Source organism: Haliotis asinina, chromosome 2 (genome assembly GCF_037392515.1).
Source record: "Haliotis asinina isolate JCU_RB_2024 chromosome 2, JCU_Hal_asi_v2, whole genome shotgun sequence".
Classification (NCBI taxonomy): domain Eukaryota; kingdom Metazoa; phylum Mollusca; class Gastropoda; order Lepetellida; family Haliotidae; genus Haliotis; species Haliotis asinina.
In genome coordinates, this window is record NC_090281.1 from 52,015,880 (window position 1) to 52,029,910 (window position 14,031).

Here is a 14,031-nt window from a genome sequence, read left to right on the forward strand (position 1 = left end):
GCCACGGGGTCGTGCGCCTTTCCTGTCAACTTATCACAATAATTCCACACAAAATGTTAAACGTACGTTTAGGTCAAATTGTGGGGCCGTCTGTGCAGTATCGTGCAGAGTTGATGATGTCGTAAATTAGGTCGACGGACATGTCTCGGCGTGTGGCCACTAGGCTGTCTGAATTTAAATGGCGTTTATAATAAGATGGCTGCAGTATCGTCATTGGATACCGCCATGGCATCATGAAGGGTTTGCCCTGTCTCTTACGTGTGGGAGAGAGTATAGGCATGTCTGGAAACAGTTTAATAGTTACTAGTCAACTTTGAAATATCTAAATTGAATCCATCTATTGAACTCTCACACTAATTGGAATTTAACTCAAAGGAAGTTATGAGACACTTATGACTGTTTCTTCTTGTTTCATGGTTTTCTCCATCGTCTTATTTCATGCATTTCTCCAGTGTATCTTGTATTTGTTCTCTTATGATAAATCTCTGGATTCAGGTGCTTCTATGGCCTCGTCCCCTCTAAATAACACAGCGCTCAAATTGCACTCTCTCAGGCGAAAGAAATCGTATGTAATATAAAAAAACGTTGGTGACGTCACTTCCATGGTTCGCCAAAGTGGCGTGAACATCTCGGGTATTTATAATAATATATATAACATACACAACATTGAATAATCCTTCCGTGATGTATCACTGATTCTTCCTTTTTCGCGAAACAACGAAATATAATAGTCGCTGGGTATATCATTCTTTCAATACTGTTTTTCCTGTTTTGAAGTGGCAATAAGCTTATGATATATCACATCACCGGAAAAGGGGACCAATATGCACTTAAGTCACCATATGATCAACGTCTTGATACACTTCACAACACTTAGTTCTTTCACCCCAGAAGGCAATTACGTTAAATATTATCAACATGTACGGAAAAGGCTAATCTCTGCTGCACGTGCTACTGATGACGTGATCTGGAAGTCCCGAACGAGTCACAAGCCGCAATATGACATCCACATATACACCACAGACTATCTGGCCTTGACCATGATGTAAATGTTTAGTTTTGCAACAGCGACATGTGATCGATCCCCTGCAATTAAACGCTGGCGCTGTTTTGGGGTATACGCCATGCATGTTATCAGTTAGGTGTCCGACAGGGCGAAGAATCTGATTGCTGTCTCGGTATCAATTGATGTTATGAGGTACCAGTTCCATGGTTCGCTGACATTTCATGCTAAACTCTTTTATTATATTAACTGTGTTTATCCCTGGATAAAGAAATAAGTGGGAAGTGTACAAAGCCAAGCTATGTTTGTGATTCACTATTATCTGCTTAATGTTTATTACTCTGCGGTCTCTGAATGCCATTAATCGTGTAGTTAATCCACCACCGCAGTGCCAGGACATCAGGCAGTGTCTATTACCTTTACCTGATCGTGTTATTAATACGCGGACACGTTGGGAATATTGATAAGATCTGATACTCTCAATGACTTCACGATACCTCTATATGTTCTCACCAGGGACTTTTCCTCTCATGAGTGTCGTCTCACTGGGTAACCGGTAAAACATTCACGTTACATCCGTGAATGAATCATTCTATTGTGGTGATAAAACTAATTAATATATTTGCGGTAATAGTTGAAATATCTGTTGATTTTGTCCTCTTGTACATGGTTTATTAAACAGAATGTGTTTGTGTCTATCTTATCAATACTGGAATGACATTTCGATGCACATGAAATTAGGTGTTACGAAACTGTCATAAATTAATAGGGTTCTATTAGTAGTCTAGTGGTAAAAGCGCTCGTCATGCCGAAAGCCCGGGTTCGATTCCAATCATGGATACAATGTGTGAGGTCCATTTCTGATGTCCCCCGCCGTGATCTTGTTAAATCCATACCAACTTACTCACTCATAAATTAATAAGAAAATACTGAACAAAGAGTAACATTACTGTGTGTGGAAAGCAACAATTTTGTGAACAAGATGTGATTGGAATCGAATACTGATAAAGCGTTTATTCACTGTCTCACACACATCATAACATCATGGGTGTATTAAGACTGTACCTTTTCAATCCTTAAACACTGTGACCATGGGACTATGTAATGTCAGCGCCTCTAGTTGAGTGGAGCGGCAATACAGAGATATGAGTGTCTAGAACCGTAATAGGGTAACCTACTGGGCTACTCACGGGTTCGATTCCAGATTCAATATGATTCTCAGTTTACCGGCACCATGTCTGCGGCTAGGGTTTCATCAAAAAAGTAAATCGTCTGAACCTATATGTCAAGTATGATAACAGTAAGTCATATTACTTTTTAAGTGACTCCATGAATTATACTAGTAGACGTTTTTCATCCCGCCCATCTTCGTCTTTACTAAAGTTTCATAAAATAGTGCTCATTCTGTCCAAACAGTTTCTTCATATATTAATTATCCTGCTCAACAACAGTTAGTTAATTACCAACAACAGTTCATAATGTAATTGTATGTCTTTCCCTTACCGTTATGTTTTCAGTAAGACCAACTGGTATCCATGCAGTGCAACCGCATTGTAACCATAGCTTTTAGGAGATATTAAGTGATTAATTTCAGATCATCAAATCACGCCATTTGATATATACACACAATCGCACTCGCGCGCACACGCACGCACGCACGCACGCACGCACGCACGCACACACACATTCCTGTATGGTAGGCTTCAACATCAGCATGTTTCTATATAACCGACTTAAGCGAGAGTTATTTCCATCAACCGGAACCTACTTGTAGGTATCGTCCAACTCAAGAGCTTATGACTAATGTCTTGTGTGCCACCGGATGTACCAGTCACGTGTATAACATGGAGTGTCCTTCTGTATGTCGTAAGACCGAAAAGTAAACAGCCGATCGGAAGTGGAGTTTTCCGGAGTAACCGTATGTTACAAGTTTCAATATGATTTTGATATCATTTTATGTTTATCATAACAATATACCCAATACTCATGCCAGTTTATGTTAATACTATTTTCATTTCAAATTAAACATAATTAAACCTTCATTGATAATTATGAAATAACATCCAGACTCAGGTGTAATAAGTTTCGTCATGAATACAATTTTATAACGGCCATAAATAACTCTCAAATAATATAATAACTTCATTCACACTTAAGCCTGAACATGTCATTTTAAGACACGTTTTAAGCAAGATACCCTCGCTGACTCTTCACTTCCTTGGGGGTTTACATGAAATGCTTTTTAAACTCTGCTGTGACTAAACCGGTAGATTAAACATTTAGGCATATTTTTCACCTGAAACTTGAGTATAGAGTTACCAATCAACGTCAGCATGACCGGTAGTAACCCAAGGCCGGTTCACAATGGTCAGCAGTGCTAGCCCTGGCTGGACATCGCGTTGAACGAAGGTCTGGTGAGGTGGGAATGTCAAGGTTAACGAAGGAAGAATGTGGATGACAGGTGCCCGTCAAATTGATGATGTGTAGAATACCTTGGCACAGATAAACACTGGGGGATCATTCATTCAATAAATGAACATTGTGTTGACCTGGCGATGGGGAATTTGGCGTACATGATACCGAACAATGTATTTTCAGTTTATTTTGAACTTTGGGGTTTCAAGGCAGTTAAAGTTCCTAAATATACCCCCGAAGAACATTCGTTTACTGATCTTGTGTTTTTTAAATTTCTTTTTCATTCAGGGCTCTCTGTGATGAAAGTGTTTCCCAATATAACGATTTTGCCAACTAATTAATCACAGTTGAACCTTTAGAGAAAAAGTATCAAGCATCAGAGATAAGCTCTGTTTATTTGAAAAAAAGGTACAAAAAAGAAAATGGCAAACAAACATGAAGAAGCGGGCATCTAGGTTATAGCAGACTTATCTTTGAGCAGTAAACAAATAGAGAACAATCCTTTAGCCAAAGTAAGCCTTTCCTTAACGGCTATCCCTGTATTCACAAGAAAGCCATATGAACTGTCCTACTATATCAAAGAGGAATATCTCGATAAAGCCGTTCCGGAAACTTAATATTTTCCTCGCCGTGAAACCCACTGACCAGCCGTCCAAGGCTGATAGAGAAATGACCGCTCCGTTTCCTTCCCTGCCAAATCACCGGTATTTCCTCTTCTCCGCCCCGTAGGGACTTCAAAGTAGATTCTGGCACTCGCAGCGAGAGAAGTAGCTCGCCAAGAGCGACATATTTGTAATGGCAACAGCCCTGAGACAATGCCTCATTGTCATAAAGTTGAAATGTCCTTCTAGGTTACCTACGCTCTTTGTGTCTGTCACAAGTAATATTAGTTTTGGAATTCTTCACGTTCGCAAACCCTGTCACACTGGGTTTGTGATCTTGAGAGGTCTGATTGTTACGGAAATTAGTTCCAATGATTTTTTATAATTCTCACGATAACCCGTTCAAGAGGAATCAAGGTAATTAAAGACTCTTTTGGGCAGGTTTGTAGATTTTGGGGTTAGTTTGTGCAGCTGGTAAATGACAAGGCGTGTCTGGAGGACAAATTAATCTATTTCAGAGATGTTATCAGTTCAAGGTCTTAACTAAAACCCCGTTCCAATATACACGACTCAAATGCCAATGCCCCAAAACATTCAAATTCAGACTGAGGTAAGGTAGAAACGACATAGGTAAACAGTCACAGCACATGGTGACACTAGGTGTTTAGTGGCGTCCACACTCAGCACTGGAAGGTCGTTAGGGGCATATGAGACAAAACACGAGTATATATTGTCTATCTCAATAAGTTTTTCTTTTGTGCGTCGCGGTGGTATATCTGATCCAGTCAGAGCACTGCGTGGAGTTTGTTGTTAAAACTCGCATAAAACTTATCTTATCTGATGGATTTAGCAGCTTAAACTGAAAGCAAAGTATATCTTCAACATATCTTCAACATAACCTTAGGACTTCATACATGTATTTCATAGAATTGTTGAAAGACTTTAGTTATCAGTGCCTCGCGGCGTTGTTTAAAACATAGAAATTTAACGACTATTTTTCATAAATACTTTTACAGGTGTTTGTTAAACCCGACAAAAATAAAACATGATCAAAAGCTATGAATGCATCCGCGTGTCATTCACAGACTGGTATGCAGTCTATTAACTCGTGTATAACTGTACATGTATCGGCTCCTGAACTAGTTTGTTTACTGTTTGACGCAACAAACTCATTCAAGAACTCCTCGCACTCATATGTACATTTATAGATACATATCCCAACACAATGTCTGCAGATGGAACTCCCAGTATTGATGGGTTATATTTTATACTCAATCCAAAACGTCACTGGGACGATGGGTAGCTGTTTGGTTGGCTTATCATGGCGGAGTTCCGGGTTCGAATTCCCCTTTTTCTGTCCTATACATTGAAACGTTACTGGAATAATGCTACTCACGATGCCACTTCGTAATGTTTACTTCTAAAAATATATGGTGCAAAGACGCAATTGTTACTTTAAAGAATCAGCATTGTTTTTGAGCAGTGAACAACAGAAGCAGCAACTCGCTGAGACTGCTGCCTCAGGTTTTTCTTTGAATGGAGACACAAACCTCTTGGTTACCTGTGGTAGGATTGTCCTACTTTGATTAATGCAATATACGTTGTTACACACACACACACACACACACACACACACACACACACACACACACACACACACACACACACACACACACACACGCACGCACGCACGCACACACACACACACACACACACTCACACACACTCACACACACTCACACACTCACACACACACTCACACACTCACTCACACACAGACTCACACTCATACTCATACTCATACTCACACTCACACTCACACTAATACAAAAGAAATCATGTCTTTTTCCTGGTGGAATTTTCCCTCGTGTTACAGGTGAAAACGCTCTCCTGGTGCCACGCAGGTGTATTTCTCACACGTCTTAATTAATTAAGTTGATTGCAATTGATACCTGTACATATCGTTTACCTTAGAGAGGTCATTTACATATCTAACCAGTACAACCCAGCTTATGGTGAACACAGCATGACCTGGGTTTCATGAGTTCACATGCTTCATTCACAAAATAAACACAAAAGATTCCGTATTCCAAGGACGCCTTTTGTGACGTCAGCGCCACCACACGTGTAATTAATGCCGGCAAGCCTTTCTTGAAATTCGTTTTTGTGTGACAGGGTTTACAACCAATACTAACAAAGATAGCAGATCAAAGGCGAGATCAACAGGTAATTTACAGGTATGCAAGGTGTTAGCTCTTGGTGTGGACAGGAGAACTTTGTTACTGTGAAGAAGTCAATTAACGGTTCAAACATGTGATCAGGGCTGGGTTATCGGGTGATGTACCTGGCCGTAGTAGAGTGCACGCATAGTTTCAGTTGGGGTAATGTTAGTCTGTTTGCAAATGGCTAGGTCACCAGGACACCAGTTTTGCTAACCTGGATTTGTGTGAGTGAGGGGTTTCTTTGACTGAACATCACTTTGAACGGTGTTTCAGTTACATTTATATATTTTGTATACATAATGCTGGACAGAAAGGCTTCGTGATGCAAGCATTTGAAGTTCACTGTTAGTGCGCCCCGGCGGCAAGGGATGATGCCGACAAACCTGTCAACATTCTTGGGTGAACCGGGCTTAGACACTTATAGACTCACCCTCCTCCAAAGTCTCCCTGATTTAATTTACTCTGTCTTTATAATGGGATAATGTTCGCCAATTTTAGCTTTCCACTTTGGTCTGAACCTATGTGTGTGGTGCTGATAAATCCAGACATGTGATCGGGATCGACCAACATCGAATCAAATAGACTGAAACACGGTCTTACTGTTGAAAAAACATACAAAATTCAGTTTTACAACAGAAGACAGCTAGGGTTTCCAGAGTTTCGTAAAGTACCAACTTTCCAGATCACCTAAACAAATCGTTCCTAAGTATTCTTGGCGGACTTACAGCTAAACATTGGTTCATCGTGCTCCAAATTAAAAGACAAACATTTGTTCGAACTGAGTGCAAACCAGTTCCCGAAATACATTAAGGTGCCGTAAGACTTTTGCTTGCCTATAGATTGTATTTTCTCCTGAAATTGTATCTTTAGACTACGACAGGTATTCCTGTAGACAGGATCTGTATTTCCAGGTGTTGCCTTTCGTTTAAGCGAACTCTTACTTTTTATTTCTTTTTTCGCGCAATTAACAGAAACAGTTTGATACATAGTTCTTATGACAACTTAAACTGGGTAAGACAGAGCGGTGTTTCGGGGTAGACTGACTCTCCAAAATCTAAAATGCCGATCAAACAATTATATGCATCTGCTCGTTGGTCTAAACAAATACAGAAAGCACCTTTGCGTAAAAAATAGTTTCTATGAAAATAGCTGAGTTAGCCAGACCTACACGACGGATGAAGGAAGTGTCGCCACTTTAGGTGGTACGTTCGGAACACTTCGTACCTTGTCTTCTGAATCATGTGATTAAGCAAGGGAGCGAATCGAGGCAACCTTTAATTTTTCACACAGATCTGAGAGCACACTTTATCCTTCCACAAAGATGACCATAGATTGAGTGAGTGAATGGCTTTCATTTTACGCCTCAATATCACGGCTGGGGACTCCTGAAATTTGTATCCACATGGGGAACCGAACACGGGTCTTCGGCGTGACGAGCGAACGCTTTAACTGCTAGGTTACCCTACCGCCCCCAAGATCATTGTGTGGAACTGGGGACCAGGCTAGCTATTCTCGAAACGTTCGCAGCCATACGAACTTCTTAAGCCCATTCTTACACACTGGCTACGGTCAAAGTTAAGAATTCTTAGGGCTACGAACGTTTCGAGAATAAGGGCTCAGGTCACAACCCCTAGTGGCCTTTCTTGTTGCCTATAGCTTAAGGACGTGTCACAGTCTAGGAGCGTTTGGCCTTTCGAGCCACGATTTTGTGTTTATTGTCTGTTCATCTTGGGGAAAATTATTGCATTTAGTTTTATGCCGCTTTAAAAATTATTAGATCATTATCGCAGCGTGTGTTAATTATTCCAGACCGTTCGCCGTTAAGCGAATCTCGAACAACCCGGATCCCAGGTGTTACTCAGTGACGTGATGCCGATGAAGAGAGCTTTGTAAATCAGTATACACATTCCCATGTGCCCGGGACAGTGAGCGGGAATGTTAGAAAGTCTTGGAGGCAGTGTTTTGGCTACTTGTGGTTTCGTATCTGTGAACTAGATCGCTGTTAGGAAGTCGATCCACAGTTCATGGAGAACTGGTCAAGTCCATTTGAGTTGAAACCACCTTGACCTATTCTGCTATTTCTCACATAGACACAGGTATGCACTTCTGCGTTGAAGTGTGCGGTTACAAAGCACAACAAAGTTTACGTACATGATAAGAATGCTCAGCGTATTGTGCAACGGACAATGGAGACGGGCCAGTGTCATCGTCAGAAGAAACATGCTTTGAATAAATGTTACCTCTTATTAGCGACGTTCGGTTCAGTTAGAACACTGTGCATTGTCGACATTGCAGTTGAAAAGAATTTTAACTATACTGGTAGTTATTTGCTCGATTTTTTTCCTGTGACGGGCTTTATTGTCACATTCCGATATGTTAAACTGCTGATCAGGCACAGTGCGTGATTAAGGAGTAGACACGCGCCTGGTACACAGTTAACAGGTGCATCGGAAGGATGAAAACGTATCTTTCTGACGTGACCTTCCCTCAAGGGCAGACAATCCTACATTCTTGAACGCGCATAAGACGGGTGACGGAGCACCTACAAAGCTCCAATTAGACCGAAGGGAATAATTGTGGCATGCTTTTCAAACACTGGCATATGTGAAAGAGGATATTAAAGAAAGTTTGTACCGCCCCTGGTTATTTGTTAATTTGGAAGGATAATAAGTAGGGAACCGAATGCAATTAATAAAAAGTCAATGTCAGGGAAGTGCACGTATACTGCTTCACAGCCTAAACCGTTTCACGGGGTTGGCATCTGTGGGGACAAACAGCATGTAATACAATGGTGCGTTGAAAGCGAATGAGGTTTTATAGTAAAATCAAATCTTGGCCTCCGTTGTTAGTCAGCCAGCGAGATTTGGTTTCTGCATCCCTCAAACCAGCATTGACAGGCAGTTCCGAATGCAAAAACTGCAGCAGCGCTTGAATGTTTGTGGTGAATATACTGCAGGGAAAAGCTGTAAAGATTTGTAAAGATATGTTAACGTTGTTGGTTCATAATCTGCATAACATCCTAGTTACTAGCGGAGTACGGTCCACGCACTTGGCCTTTGTTGGCTTGATGCCCTCCAGTTTATCGCCTTTGACATGCGTTTCAAAACATGATAGTACTGGGAATCTAGACCGTGATTCGGGACAAATTACTTCCCCTGATGCTGCATAATGATATGATATTTACAGCGCTACCAATAACATCAACAAAACAGGAACAACCCAAAACTTAAAAATCCCCCAAAGCAACATTGCCAAAGACTGTTGGACACGGGGAGTGAGTATGTTTATTGGGCCACCTTTAGCAGTTATCTAGCTATATGAAGGCACAGGACGCCAGAAATGGGCTTCACATATTGTACTCATGTGGGGAATCGACTCGACATTAGGCTTGCCTGGGAAAAATAAGGAGCTTATCAGAATCTGTTCCTAGACCACAGAGCAATATATCTTCCTATGTTCATCACTCACTCGCTCACTCTACCACCCACATCCTTACTCACTAACTCACTCACTCACTAGATCAGTCATGTGATATAATTCCATCCCACTCATCTCCACGGGTTTCCCTTGATGCAGTTGTCCCGTGACTGAATGAAATTGTTTAACTAGATACAACGCAGTGTGTCAAGTCATGTTCCGAACGACTGCAGCATACATGAAATGTACACGTAAGCATGCTCAACAATACAGGCCCCGGAACGCTATGCAATTACATGGCATTTACCTGCTCCCGTGAACGTGACAAATTTCTACACTGCCTACGTGATTATACACTCATTCTGAAGATAATCACAGCATCAAAAATGTAGGTACAGGTATGGACGGTTTTACTTGTCATTGCGTAGGGGGAACAATGCTTGATTACAGGATTACAGGGAGGGGCGGGGGTGGGGGGAAGGGGGCAGTATATAGTTACTCCACGTGTTGACGGAAGCAGGTGTAGGTCATGGAGGTACATTACATACTGCGTTTTCATTTGAATAATCACTGTTCTGATGAGATGGCCAAGTAACATCCTGGCGTTCCTTTCCTCTGTCCATATGATACGAAAGAAATGCTGAAACGTGTACTATACTACAAACAAATATTTATATTTATAATATTTGAAACTTTATATCTGGTTTAGCAATGAGGGTTTCCTGAAATATGGTAGCACTTTTGTTTTCTTATTGCGATTGTCTTAGGCAGACAAACTCTACGTTCAGATCATGGCCAAAATTACTGCAAACCTACCTACCTACCTACCTACCTACCTACCTACCTACCTACCTACCTACCTACCTACCCACCTCCCTCCCTCCCACCCACACACCCACACACCTGCCTACCTACCTACCAATCTCACTCCTGTGCCGATGGAGCTCCTTTCCCATTGTGAAGGCACTTTGACCACGGTTTCGTAGTACAATCATTCTGCTAAAACGGTCTTGTGCGACAGCTGCCGCCCCTGGTAGACCATATTGACGTCTACAATAAATGTTACTTGTCTCTCGATATCGTGACTGCAGTCTGTAAATTACTGACTGTGAAACATTACGACTTCGTGCCACAATACTCTGTTTTCTTTTGACTTCCATCACATCAGAAGGTACTTATGCGCCGGTATGTATCAGAACAGCTCCACCGAGGAAGTCGCGGTGGCTGAGCGGGCTAGGTGACTGACTTTGTGTGCGGGCGATTAAATGCCTGACTCTAAGAGTGTGGGTTCGAATCCCGGATAGGACTCAACCCACCAAAAGTACAACATCTGTACTTTTCATCAACATCATTTACTAAGAAAGTGTGATACTATATGTTACATCGGTTACATATGATCACTTTCCATGTAGTATTGTTTAACCATACTTTTGCCCCACCACTTTCACGTACATGCATCATGAAACACGCTTGAGCGAAATCCGTGTTTCCGCACGAAATTCAAAACATATTATAGGTGGATAAATCATCCTCTAAATCCATTTACAGCAACACAACTTGGTTCCCACAAAATATTCCCAAAATGGAATACCACTTATTTGAAAAACCGAAGTTTATATACGAGCTTAACATGAAGAATACCAGTCCAACAAACAACTAGGTCAAGGTCTAAAGATATGCATGCTTACATTATCAACATATCAAGGTGCACATGAAGGTTTTAGGTTGCAGGTTACATCCAGGTAAAGATACAGATAGCGTAGTAGATAACACGACACCATTTTTCATGTGGTTGTACTACTTTGCTTTTAAAATTTATTAATCGAGGAGGCAAACATGTCTTCATTCAAACTTAGGCTTTTCAATCAAACAGTCGAGTGAGTGAATGAGTTTAGTTTTACGCCGCATGAAACAGTCGAACAGGAACGGGTAAGCAATGGGTTTGAAACGAAAGGTTTCAGTCACTGACGGTCAGCTTTTCCTGGTGGCCAGCAATATATACTAGATATACTAGGATATATGTAAATTTTTAAATTATCAATAATGATCTTTTTATTTATTGATAATCTGATGAAATACCAATCATTAAAATACCAATATCCCTCAGATATTTTGTCCGGTATATATCCACAAAAATCAGCACCAGCCTGGGCTCCAGTTGCCTCCATAGAGATCTGGATTAGATTTAGGATCATTCGGTGGTTGATAAGCTGGTACTCGCGTCTTCTCCCAGTTTTCAAGGCGCTGTTTCATCATCGTTACAAGCTCGGGGTACCTAGCAGACAGGTCAAAATGTTCGGTTGGGTCTGAGGTGATATTGAACAACATATATGGCGGGAACTGATACTCGATGTCCTGTGTATTGGAACTTTCACCAGACGTTGGGAGAGGAAACCATCCATTGTGAGGTCCAGGTGACCCTCGTATCAATTTCAGGTCACCATATCGAATCGCTGAGGAGTTGGACTTGTCGTAGATGTTGTAGACGAACTCGTTTCGCTTACTCGGTCCACCATTGATCAGCATATCGTACTGACTAACTCCGTCCATGTTAGGATCTGTGTTCTCTCCACCAGCCAGCTCCACCAATGTCGGGTACCAGTCCACAGCATGCATCATTCCAGTGTTGAGGTAACCTGTCTTCTTCAGAAGGGTTTTACTGTAGATGAATCCAGTTCCTTTCGTTCCCCCTTCCCAGAGAGTATTTTTAGTTCCACGTAGGGGAAGATTGTTGGCAGCACCGTGAAAAGGTCCGCCATTGTCAGTCGTGAACACCAGCAGCAAGTTGTCAATAAGTCCACTTTCCTCTAAAGCGTTCGTGATGTTAGCAACAGCTTCATTGAGAGCACTGATCATTCCACAGTATGTCCTTCGTGTTAAGTTGTGGATATGGTTGTTCAGTTTCTCATACTCGGGGGGAACTTCGAGAGGTGCGTGTACTGCTTGAAACGGCAAATATAAATAAAGCGGCGTGTTCTTATCGTGGGATTTGATGATATCAACTGCTCGTTCTGCAAACACATGAGTTGAATATTTACCCTTGGCTTCCGTATATACAGAAGTGTTAAAGCGTAGATCATAGCCAGAAAAATTGTCATATGATTTTATGTGCCTGTAATAGTCCTCAGCGCCAGAGTAATACCCAACAAAGGTATCAAAACCACGGTAGGTCGGAGTGTATTTTATGTTGCAGAAACCTAAATGCCACTTCCCAACAGCATGAGTGCTGTATCCCAGTTCCTTTAACTTCTGAGGGAGGAAGGTGAACTTGATGGGAACAAAGCCAGGAGATGTTGGCCTGATGACGCCATCCTGAAGTCCAGTATGGTAAGGAAAGTACCCAGTCATGAAACAGTTTCTGGATGGTGAACATACGGGCTGGACATAAGTGGAGTTCAGGATGACTCCGGCTTTAGCCAGCTTGTCCAGGTGTGGCGTCAACACCTGTGGGTTACGGAAACCAACATCGTTCCAGCCCAGATCATCCGCAACTATGAACACAATGTGTGGGCGTGCTGCACTGCCTCCATTTAGGTAAACGAAAATAAGAGCAATACTCGCAACAAGACGTGCAGGCTCCATGCTTGCATCTGATCTGTTACTGATCTGATTCATTGACACTGATAGTGTTCATTGTTATAGGTCCGGTTGTTATCACTGTTGTCATATGATGTTTCATGGACATAATACCCTGTATATGTAAAAACGTTCCGTTGTGCTGCTCACAGCCCAATCACAACTACTTATCTATCTATGCTTGATATGAGATGTCAAGGCCTGATCGAGTCTCTTAAATAAACATAACATACGGAAATCAAGGAAAGTTAAGGTATACAGCTGTGCAGGCTTCATCACTGACACCGCTGCGTTAAGGACATGTGATGCCATTAAAACCTTCAGACTTTCTCTATCGGTGGGTCACTCGTATGGCCATCTTCGTTAAGTAAAGCTGCATTGCGGGGCTCGCAGTTCCATTCCTAGCCCGCACTGATAATGCTACGTACTCGGTCTGTTAGTACCATGACTGTGGGTCTCCCCACAGTGATGAAGGACAATCTCCCACTCGCTGACAAAGCAGTGATAACACATGTGCCGTTGTAACACCAGACAAGGATGGCGATTCAAATATACAATACACGAGCTGTGGAAGGATTTCAATACTTTCAATTCCGCTGTCCAATACGTACATACTATAGGAGTCAGGAGTGTCCATATTAGTCAGGACCGTCGATATTACCCTACAGTTCCGGTATTTGTGAGTAGTGTCGATATTAGGCAGGAGTCTCGGTGTTATTAGTTCCGGTATTAGTCAGGAGTGTTGATTTTAGGCAGGAGCGTCGATATTACACTCTAGTTCTGGTATTTGTGAGTA

General features: G+C 41.8%; 1 pseudogene; it reads right to left on the reverse strand.

The window, feature by feature from the left end:
• Window positions 1–11,445: 11,445 nt before the first annotated feature.
• Window positions 11,446–13,271, reverse strand: LOC137272653 (arylsulfatase B pseudogene; annotated as a pseudogene).
• Window positions 13,272–14,031: the final 760 nt, after the last annotated feature.